Genomic DNA, 10,349 nt, shown 5'->3' on the forward strand with positions numbered 1-10,349 from the left:
AATTTGCCAGGTATTTACAGATAGGTACTCTATATGTGGAAATACAGGAAACAATGGTATTTTCTACCATCTGCCTGGACTCAATGGGAAGTGTCCTACATAGCATCTAGAAATACTACTTGCTATTAAGACCTCAAATGCCAGCTGTAATCTACACATCTGTAATTAGCCAATCAATACTTACTTTTCATAAGAAAATAAGATAAGAAACCATTTTCCTTGTATCATCTAAAAAAGAAAGCATTTAAGTCTACAGAATCATATGCCTTTTAAATTGCTATCCCTAACTTTACTCCCACCTATAAATCAAAAACTAAAAAATGTACCAATATTTTATGCATTGCACCGTAAAAATTTAAAATCAGATTAGAAAACATGGTTGCCATGGTACCTGAGAGCTACACTTTCATGCAAAGCAATTTAACAGATGCAAAAGAATTGAACCTTACAGCAGGGATGGTATAATTTTTAGATAAACTTAAGAAGAAGCTGTAAGGATATTTCCAGCGCAGTCTGATGGCTGGACGGCTTCTTGTTCTGTATTTCAGGAAGCTGCATCTCTACGTCTATAACTGCTTCAAACTCTCTCTAAGGGCTGAAATGTTCCTAGGGTGAAATCTTGATGTTATTCGAGTCAATGGGGGTTTCGCCACTGACTTCAAACAAGACAAGGTTTCCCCTTGGCTCTTTGAAGATGGATGGCAAAAAGAAACATTTAGGGGGAACAGTGGTCTCAAGCCAAGAAGGTCAGGCTAAACTGCAGTATGGCATTGCATCTTTGCTCATAGAAAATGTTCATGCAGCCTGTTTTTACAAAAGCTGCTTTTCTGGATCCCCTGAATTAAATTTAAGGGGGAAAGGTTCACAGATAAATGAGGTTAATTTCTATTTCACAGTGTGATTGTAGGTGTTGTACACGTTATTTTCTTTGCCCACAGGCATCACTAAGGAGAGAGAAGAACAAAGAAAAAAAACATCAGGAATACTCTGGCAAATAAAAGCCAGAAATAATAGGAACTTTAAAAAAATAGATCATTTCCCATGCAATTTTGTGCCAAAAAATAGCATCTTTTTGTATTGTTCTTACAGGAACATTGCATTGGAGAGCTCCTTCTGACATCATTGAAATCTGAGTCACAGACACATCTAAGTTGCCCAAGAAAAATCTACTCCTTTGACAACTAAGAACCACCTCAACAGACTATTAAGTTACTCTTCAGAAGTCTAGGCTAGGCTTTCAAATTGTTTAACACCTACTATTTTCTGTTCTGGCAGCTGGATTAGTGGTCAGGAAAGCAAGCTGGTGATTTTTCCAGATTTTTTTTAACCTGGTCTAAAGACCGTAAGTTCAATGCTTTTTAAAACTTAGTCATTTCAGCATGACTAAATATTAGACAGGTGGGTGAAAAAAATCTGTTCCCAGCAGTTTGCTCTGTGAAATTTATATATCTTGGCCTGTGAGCACATTAATAGCAAGAGCTGAATGCGAACATGAAAAGCAGGCTCCTATTTTGCTGTGCCACCAAAAGGCAGTGCTCTGCCTCCCACCACACTTCTACATTACGTGATTTCTGTGCTCATCCAGGAGGAGCAGATGTGGCTAACATGCAGCTAGAAAAAAGGAAAATGGCAACAGCTTCCTTCAATGCTTCTGTGAGATTATTATTTACTCTAAAAGACACACTCCTAAAACAGACTTCTGATCACGTCAAGTACCACAGAGGGTTTCGTTCACTAAAAGAATTTCAGAAAAAATCAAGCCAACAAACAGGGAATCTGCCCCAGACAGGTGACTTGATTGCTGTTATTCTGCAGCCCAACGGGATTGCTGAGCAAGAGAAAAGATAAAGGAGCCCTTTGTAGATACTTGCAATGACACAGCACACGCGTATGCACATCATGTAACACCTTTCACTTCTTTATCCTTTGCTGCTGGGGTTTAGTTTTGAAGGAATTATCTCACTTTATAACACAGAGGATTGCCAGTGGTTTAAGTAAGGCTTTTAGGTAGCTATAGCTCCCTTTAAAAATAGCATTTTAAAAGCCAAAAAAAAAAAAAAAAAAAAAAATTACTTACAAGAGTCCCACTCCCTCAATGAATCATTTAATTTTGCCAAGAAAAATTAGGTATTGTATTGGGACAGCAGCATAATATGGTGCATCAAGTTGTGAACTGCTGAGACAATATCCTGATACCAAACTTGAAGGGCTGCATTCTTCGCTGTTCAGATGTTTCACCGCCTCTCTGTACAGCCAGATCCCGCAGAGCCACCTTCTGCTCACCGCTTCCTTCTCCATCAGGGAGGCAGAAGGTGAGGAACAGGGACAGCCACCCACAGCAACCAGCCGCTGCAGTACTCCGGGGTTCATTAGAGCACGCTTGCACAGAAAATCACCCTCATTTTAAATACTGCTTGCTATGACTAGAATATGCATTCTTCAAGAAAACTGAGCACACAGAGATGACAACGCCTTGCACGCCGTGGCTACTCCTGATTAAGAGGACACACAAAAACTTTGGATTTTTGTTTCCAGGTTACAAGGACAGAAGAGTGGCCATCGCCACCTGGTGTCTATCCCTGCAAATTCAGGGAAGGGATGTGGGAGGGCAATCCACTGAGCAGCTGCTCTGGTGGGAGAGCCCTTCCCTTTCTGGCTCTTTTCTAGCACTTTTTTCCCTGCTGTCCTCCAACCTGTTTGCTGTGTCCACAGCTAAAAGGCCACAGAGCTCCTGCCCGCCAGGAACCGAGGTCCTGGGCCTGTTTCTTGTTGGCAATGCAGTGTTGAGGGGCTGCTCCCTTTTCTGTGCAGAACCAGAGCTGACGGGACACGGAGGAGGAGATGGGGTTGTCCTGCAGAGTATCTGCTGCAGAGTCACGTTTGCAGCAGGACAAGAGGTTATCTGAGATTTTTAAGGCACTATAAGAGTATTCCATCCCCCATGAGAGGGAAAAAAAGGGGGTTTAAAGGTTGACTTCTTTAGGAATTGAACTGGAGGTGAAACAAAGTTTCTTGAATTTGCCAGAACAGTTGAGATGCCATTGAGACTGTTTTTGAAGAGATCACCTATTTTGATATCTTATCTGTTATTTTTACAGTTCTTCATAACTGCTTTTTCTGGAAAATGAAGTAGTTTGGGACCATGGAACTGCAGTAATATTAAAGAATTTTCTTTACTAACCTTCGGTGTGCTGATTTTGGCAGCACACAACTTCTGCTTGTAGCAGACAGGGAGAGTAAAGGTTCTGAGTTACCAACAATGCAATGATGCCTGCCTGCAGTCTGTGCATTCTCTTTGTACTGAAGCATCTATCTGTGTATTTCACTCAAGCCTCTCCTGTTTGTATAGATGAGAACAAGGCTCAGCCTCACATTTCTGGTTCTAATTAATAAGGCTATAAATAGTGAGATACTTGATTTTTAGGGGGAGGCAACAAACATTTCAATTTCTATTCTTCTTTTCTTTTCCTTGTTACCACTCAGCCTACTCAGAAAAGTTATATAAGGTTCAAACTGTTTTATTCCATTTTGAAGAATGCATTCAACAGCACTTAAAAAGTGATACCATTAGCTATTCATTTTACCCAATACATTTCATATTAACAATAATCTATCATAGCGCATAATGATTATTAAAATCTAAGCACTAGGAGCTTTAGAATAAATGAACTGGCACACTTGACTAACCTTGAAACCTGCTTTATAGATTAAAAATGCTTTTTTGCCATGAACACTTCATTCACTTCACTTTCCTTATATTCTTCATACCTGAATTGTATTTCCTACTTCCCCCCCAAACACTTGATTCTATTCAAACAAGCCAAATCATTTTGAAAGCATTGAATGTATACCTGACCACTGAGTTTTCCTACTTTTTAGGTCATCAGCAATGGGTTTATACTTACACTGAGTTTTTCAAAGCTTCACCAGTGAACATACAAAGTCTACATTCATGTAGACATTGAGAAATGTGTAATATATTTATCTAGGTGGTACATTTTAAATTTTTATCTAAAGAAATTTTCTACTCATTTACTTAACCCCAATTTTAATGCTGACCTCTAAGTTAAAAGTGAATAATTTAGAGTATAAATTAAGGTATCATGTGCTTAGTAACTATAGTATAGTGTGAATTGTGACAACAGTGTAGAATGAAAAACTTCTATTCCAACAAAAACTGTTTTTCTATTAGGAAGAAGAGAAAAAGGGGGGAAAACCACCAACAAACCAGGAAACAACTCACAACAAGGCATTAACAAAAGCTTATAATTTACTGGAGAGAGATATTAAAATGAAGATAAAGTGGATAGGATACAACACCACCACAGTGAAAAAAGAAAAGAAAGGTGAAAGAAATGTAACAGAGCTGAAAATAAACACAGGCCTATATGATTTGCATTCACAGACAACTGAAAGGTAAGCAACCAAAACTACATGACAAATCAACATAAAAAAGGGGTACTTGAAACAAGATAACAAGCAAAATCAATGTAAAGCCACTTTAAGTCCAAACAGAAATGAAAAGGAGTAAAATAAAAATCAATAATATTAAAAGGATTAAAAATAATAGGCCATGTATATAACACATTTCCCTTTCTTTTTTTGTAATTGACTTAAACATCTAGAGCAAACAACACAGGTCACAGTGCTGCAGGTGGCTGCAGAGCAATTTTTTCTATAAGGAAGGCTTTCAAATTTGTTAATTTATCTCATTAGAAAAACAAACAGTTTTATGAGAGATGAGCACAAAAGCCTTTGACATTCTGATGCTGCATAGAATGCACTGGTGTTCGGTAGCCAGTACACAGATTTGCAGTTCACAAGCAGCGTTGGTGTGTTTGTTAGGAGATAATTGTTATACCACATGCAGACAGATAAAGGACCAAAATTCCTTCCCGCAGGAAGTTGAACCAGTCATGTTTGCAGGGGAAAGAGGCCTTGGAGATCTTATCCTACTACACTACTCATCCATAAATGAGTGTCTTCTTGCAAATGCAATTGGCTTTCCTTGCGAAGCAGGGGAATAGGTAAAAGCAATAGATCCAGGTAGCCATAGATCTCTCATTTTTTCTCATTGTTGCTCTTCCAGCTTCTCCAGCTACTACTTCCAAGCTCCAATGTGTACCGGTGTGCAAGAGAAATGCATAAAGCATGAAGTGTACAAGACAACAACTCTGTTCTGCCCCCTCTGTTCCATGTAGCAGCAGCATACTTGGGTCCAGTAGATGTCAGGACCTTTGGTCATTACAAGAGTATATAAGATGAGAATGGTTATTTTGACAAGAAAGGGGGAAAAAAAAATCATAGGAGGAAGGTCAGGGCTCATACTTAAAAGCTACAGTTCTTCACATATTCTTATCTTAGAGGATAAAATTATTCCCTCATGTTCAGAGATCCACATTCTGCCCTGTAAAATAGAATGGGAATTTATTTCCGCTAAGCCCCAGCTTATTTGCAAGTCCATGTAGACAGCTGATTCCTGGCACTATCTGGCCAAACAATGACTAATTGTTACTGACTTCCCAGATGGTCATTCTAATAACTGGAGAAGGGCAACCAACCTAGCAATCAGGTTTCATTTAGTTGAAGACAGCACAACAGCTGTCTTTTTCTTTCCTACACACTCAAGCAGAGCTTTCTGTTGTTCCAGTACTCTCTTGAGCATGCAGCAAATAGAGCTTCAATGAGCTGGAAAGTCCTGCTTTAGACGACGCTTTACTGAATTCTCACCCCCTTCTCCTCCTTCCACATTACTCTGCGTTTCTGTCCACTACAGTTGCACAGTAATTTTTGGTGGGGGAAGTGGCTTAAACACATGTGCTATCTCCAGCCTATTCAAAGCATTTGAGTTCAAAGGCAAGCATCTTATGAGAGAGTATCCAAAAACCACATGGAAAGCAGTAACAGAGTCTCTGCAAACTGACAATTCAGTTCCGTTAGTTCTCACCCAGCTTGGGATGAGCTGGTTAGTTCCCCAGACTGACAGCAGCCAGCTAGCATGAGGCCTTGGGAAAATAGCCAAGTAGTATCTCAGGTGTGTAATGAGTAACAGAGTCAAGATTCAAATTTCATTAGCCTCACAGAAGTTGGTATTCCAAGTATGGACATTTTTAACTAAGCATGAATTGCAGTGGATTCTTCTAAACTATACCCATCAGGGCCAGAGAAACTCAAAACCTGATCCAGTTACCTAATCCAGTATCACAATACATTTACAGGGACCAGAAGGGCATTAAGTTTGTCTGTTCCTGCAGCTCCTGATATCGTTCTGTAAGAAAGGTGTAGATAGCTCAAATGGATAGGTTTTTCCTGAAGAATATTACAGCAGTGGAAAACAAGAGAGATCAAACCTTTGCCTGGTACAAGCTGTTCTGGTTAAAAGGCCAAATAAATCAGAGGAACCTTTGAGGCAGAGACAGTCTGGCACATGCTCTGATATAAACACTGAAAACCGGGATGACGTTCCCCTGAACCACTTTAGCCACAGCAGAATTAAAACTCTTTCAGCTGTGTGTTTGCACTTAAGCAGAAAATCATTTGTATCTTCTGAATGCATTATGGTCCCTGACTTCCAGACTGAATACACTTCAGCAAAGTGCTAATCTCACAAAGTTATCAGCTACTGAGTCTAACGTTATCTCAGGCGAGAAATCAGATCTCCACCATGGAGTTTTTGTCACATTTCTTTCCTTGGCTTTGCAGTCTAGCCTTTTAGACAATGTTTTTCGGTCCCATATTAGCCCAGGAGCAACAGGCTTAAGAGACCACACGTATAGCAGGAGACACAAAGATACACACCTCAGAGAGCTGAGGGAAGAGGAGCTTGCTCACAGGTATAACTTCACGAAGGCTTGCCAGCGACCCCAGTCATCATCACATTGCACCACTCTAACTGAAGAGCCAGTTCGTAGCAGTGCTGGCAACAAAGCCCATGCTGGCTGGCTTCCTCCCACGGCTAGGATTTGGATTACCCTGCACGCCCTGTAACAGCAGAGTTCCTCTACTAATCACATAATGCAGCTCTACCACTGGAAACCATCCTCCCTAACAAGTCTCATGTGACCTACCCTACATTAGCCATTTGCAGAACAATTACAGTAGTAAATGCTACAAATAGCTAATTCCAGCACACAGTTTCCCCTTTGTTTCTTTTCCTCCCTAAAAATACCAGACCAGTGAAGTCAAGACTTGTAACAACAAAATTCCACAGTACTTCTTTCCTCATAGTTTTTTATTGCAATCATGTTGGAAATATGAAAATGGCATTATGCATTGTTTCTGAAATCCTTTCACTGTGAAACACGGTTATCTAAATACCAAGAGATGAATTTACAAATAATAGAAAAAGTTGCTTATATATCTGAAGGGGAATTGATTACCCTAAATTTTTTAAGTAAGCTGCAGCCATTTTTTTTGGCTACTAAATCACTTTCCAGCTAGACACAATTTCTGCAAATGTGCCATATCAGATGGTCTGAATGATTAATTTTCAACTGCTTTTTATAAGCTGCATGGCTTTTATACATATTATTTTTTATGTATAGCATTTCCTATGAAACCGCATAGGTACATAGCACTTGCTTACCAGAACTGGGTTATCCTAAGGTATCTGAAATTTTGGGATTCAGAAATTATTCCACACCTTTCCAGCAATTATCCAGAATTATGAATAGCCTTAGTATGACTCAGTGACTCTCAGTTAATAAAAATATTCATTAATATAAAAACAAAATACAAAAATTAAAAAATATTCACTAAGCAGTGCTTTTTCTTTCCATTTGGCATCTTTATACAAATATCATTGGTGCTAAAGTTTCCAAATTTGGGTCTGAAGAGTGTTCAGTCATGTGGACCCCAGGTGGGGAGCAGAACATAACCTGAGGGTATATGGATTTTCATCGTGACTGGAACTGAACGTGAAATCCTCAACTTAGAATATGAACCTCTACCCACTGGGCTAAGAGTTTAAACCATTAGCATGGGAATGCAAAGATTCAGCACCTCTATAGACCAGGCATAGAAAGGGCACTTAACACGCTGTAGTAAGTAGCTGCGTTTAGGGAGACTGTTAATGCCCAATAAATATTTATTTCTTCAAAAACGTCTCCAAGTAGGAGCCTAACTCAAGCCAAACATATCTGAATCTGAATATGAACATAACCTAATAAAGTGTTTTTATTTTTAAATTATACATTGCATTCAGGATTTTAGAATACATCAAAAATTCTCTTTGTTAGCTTGGATTAATATTTTAAAGCTGGAAGAATGACAAGGAGACAAAAGGAGTATTGTAGCAGATTAAACTAAAAACACCCTTGCCACATTAAAATAGCTTTTAGAAATAAAGGGACAGCTGTTCGCAGGATGAAAAGAAGTTGGAATAAATGAAACAACTACATGATGTCTTGATAGCCTGATGTATACACTCCAATGCCACAGATCTCTCTTTGTACAATATTTATATTTGTTTCTCAGTAAGATTAACTGTGTTCTTATTATTCATTTGCATTTATGACTCAGTTTCAGAACAGCTCTCAGACCCCCTCCACATCTCAGTTTTGCCTCTAAGCATGATAGGAGAAGAAAAACAACACCTGTGCCCTGCAAAAGAACAGTGTTCTTGCAGAATATACACTAATGAGGGGTCAGGCCACCTTTTTTTTTTTTCCCCCCCTTTTTTTTCTCTTTTTTTTTTGAGAAATAGTCTGAGCACTGGTATATTTTCTAATTTTACTTCCACAACAAACGAAAAGCTAAGATTTTCTGCAAGCTCCTTTGGATAAGTAAAATAGTAAGTATTCTACCCTGTGACTGTATCTGATTGCCCAAGGGAATCCTATAAACACTGGCACTCAAGGTACAGATAGCTCACGGCACAGAGGCTACAACTCCATTAAAAGCTAGCACACAGACAAGTGTGACTGCAAGCCATAGAGGAAAATTAACACATTTTCTGAAATGTACTTAGGTCAAACATGAACCACATTTTTTTCCCAGCTGGCTAGTTAACTGGTTCGATTTTAGGGCTACCAGTTCACCCATGCAGCTTCTTCAAAATAGGTGTCTGTCTTTGCTCTAAATGCTATGCACATCATACGTGGGCGAGGTAAAGAAAAGTCTTATTGTCACAGGAAGAAAACCTGAGAAGAGCTTGGCTGCTTCTCCCAGCTCAATCTGAACAGCAAGCACAGGGAAGATGCTCAGGACATGGTTTAGTGGGCATGGTTGATGGTTGGACTCAATGATCTTGAAGGTCTTTTCCAACCTAAATGATTCTATGATTCTTAAAGGTGTCCTGTGACTCGCCACAACCTGCAAATGGCCCTGACATCCATCATGCGCAACACTCAACAAACAGCCATTGGAGATTCACGGGAGGCATACGCTTACTTCTGTAATTGCTGCATCTTACTCATTGAGTATTTCTCCATAGCAGAGTCCTAACACCACACAGCTGACAGCGTTGCTGCTAAGCCTCCTCAGCACATTACTATTCCTCTAGTGCAGTTCTCAGAGGGTTTTCCCATAGGAAGAAGGGAATTACCTATTCCTTGTCAGTCTTGGGGACTGCTCCTGTCCCAGCAGCTGGCCAACAGTGGGGAGGTGAAGATGACCTCCCCATCTCTTCCTTCTACCTCCAGCAAAGAGAAATGGGCACAGCTTGTAGAGGGGAGCAGGTCTTCTTTAGCAAAACACTAGGGTGAATACTCACGGGCTGTAAAGTGTTACAGGTACCTTCCTGTGCCGAGCTGTTGACTTTTCACAGGTGGTATTTACCCTCACAACAACAAGACAGACTGGTCTGGAGCGCTCCACGAGTAAAACCACAAACTAAGAAGGTGAGGCTGTGTAGCCGAGGGCTGCACTCCCCACTGGATCTCAACCACCATCCCTTGTGCACCTACACTGTGAGCTGGTCGTACCCTCTCCCAGTGTTGGGGTGCCTGGGACGGTGTCTGCACTGCCCCCGTGCATGCTTTACACTACAGCTGAGACAGAACATTTTGCAGAGAAGTATGACAAGACATGAATAATTTTATCATTTGAAAATAGTTAAGGGCCTCAATTCCACATCTAGCTGTACAATAAAGGCAAGACATTGTTTAAAATACTTCAGGCTTTTGTATCTATTCCCAGTGATCCATATTTTATTCAAGCAGGACAGGTGTATTGGCCCATATCCTCTAATTCACAGTAAAAGGGATTCTATTCTGTCTCTGCTAACTAACATTTCATCAGTTCACCCTTCAGAAACATACAATTTTGTCTGCTTGCAAAATTACTACTTAGAATATTGATCCATACAGGCAGTGTTTTGCTCTGAGCTTATTAATTTGAAAAGAATTAAG

Source organism: Haliaeetus leucocephalus, unplaced genomic scaffold (genome assembly GCF_000737465.1).
Source record: "Haliaeetus leucocephalus isolate CR32 unplaced genomic scaffold, Haliaeetus_leucocephalus-4.0 Scaffold273, whole genome shotgun sequence".
NCBI lineage: Eukaryota > Metazoa > Chordata > Aves > Accipitriformes > Accipitridae > Haliaeetus > Haliaeetus leucocephalus.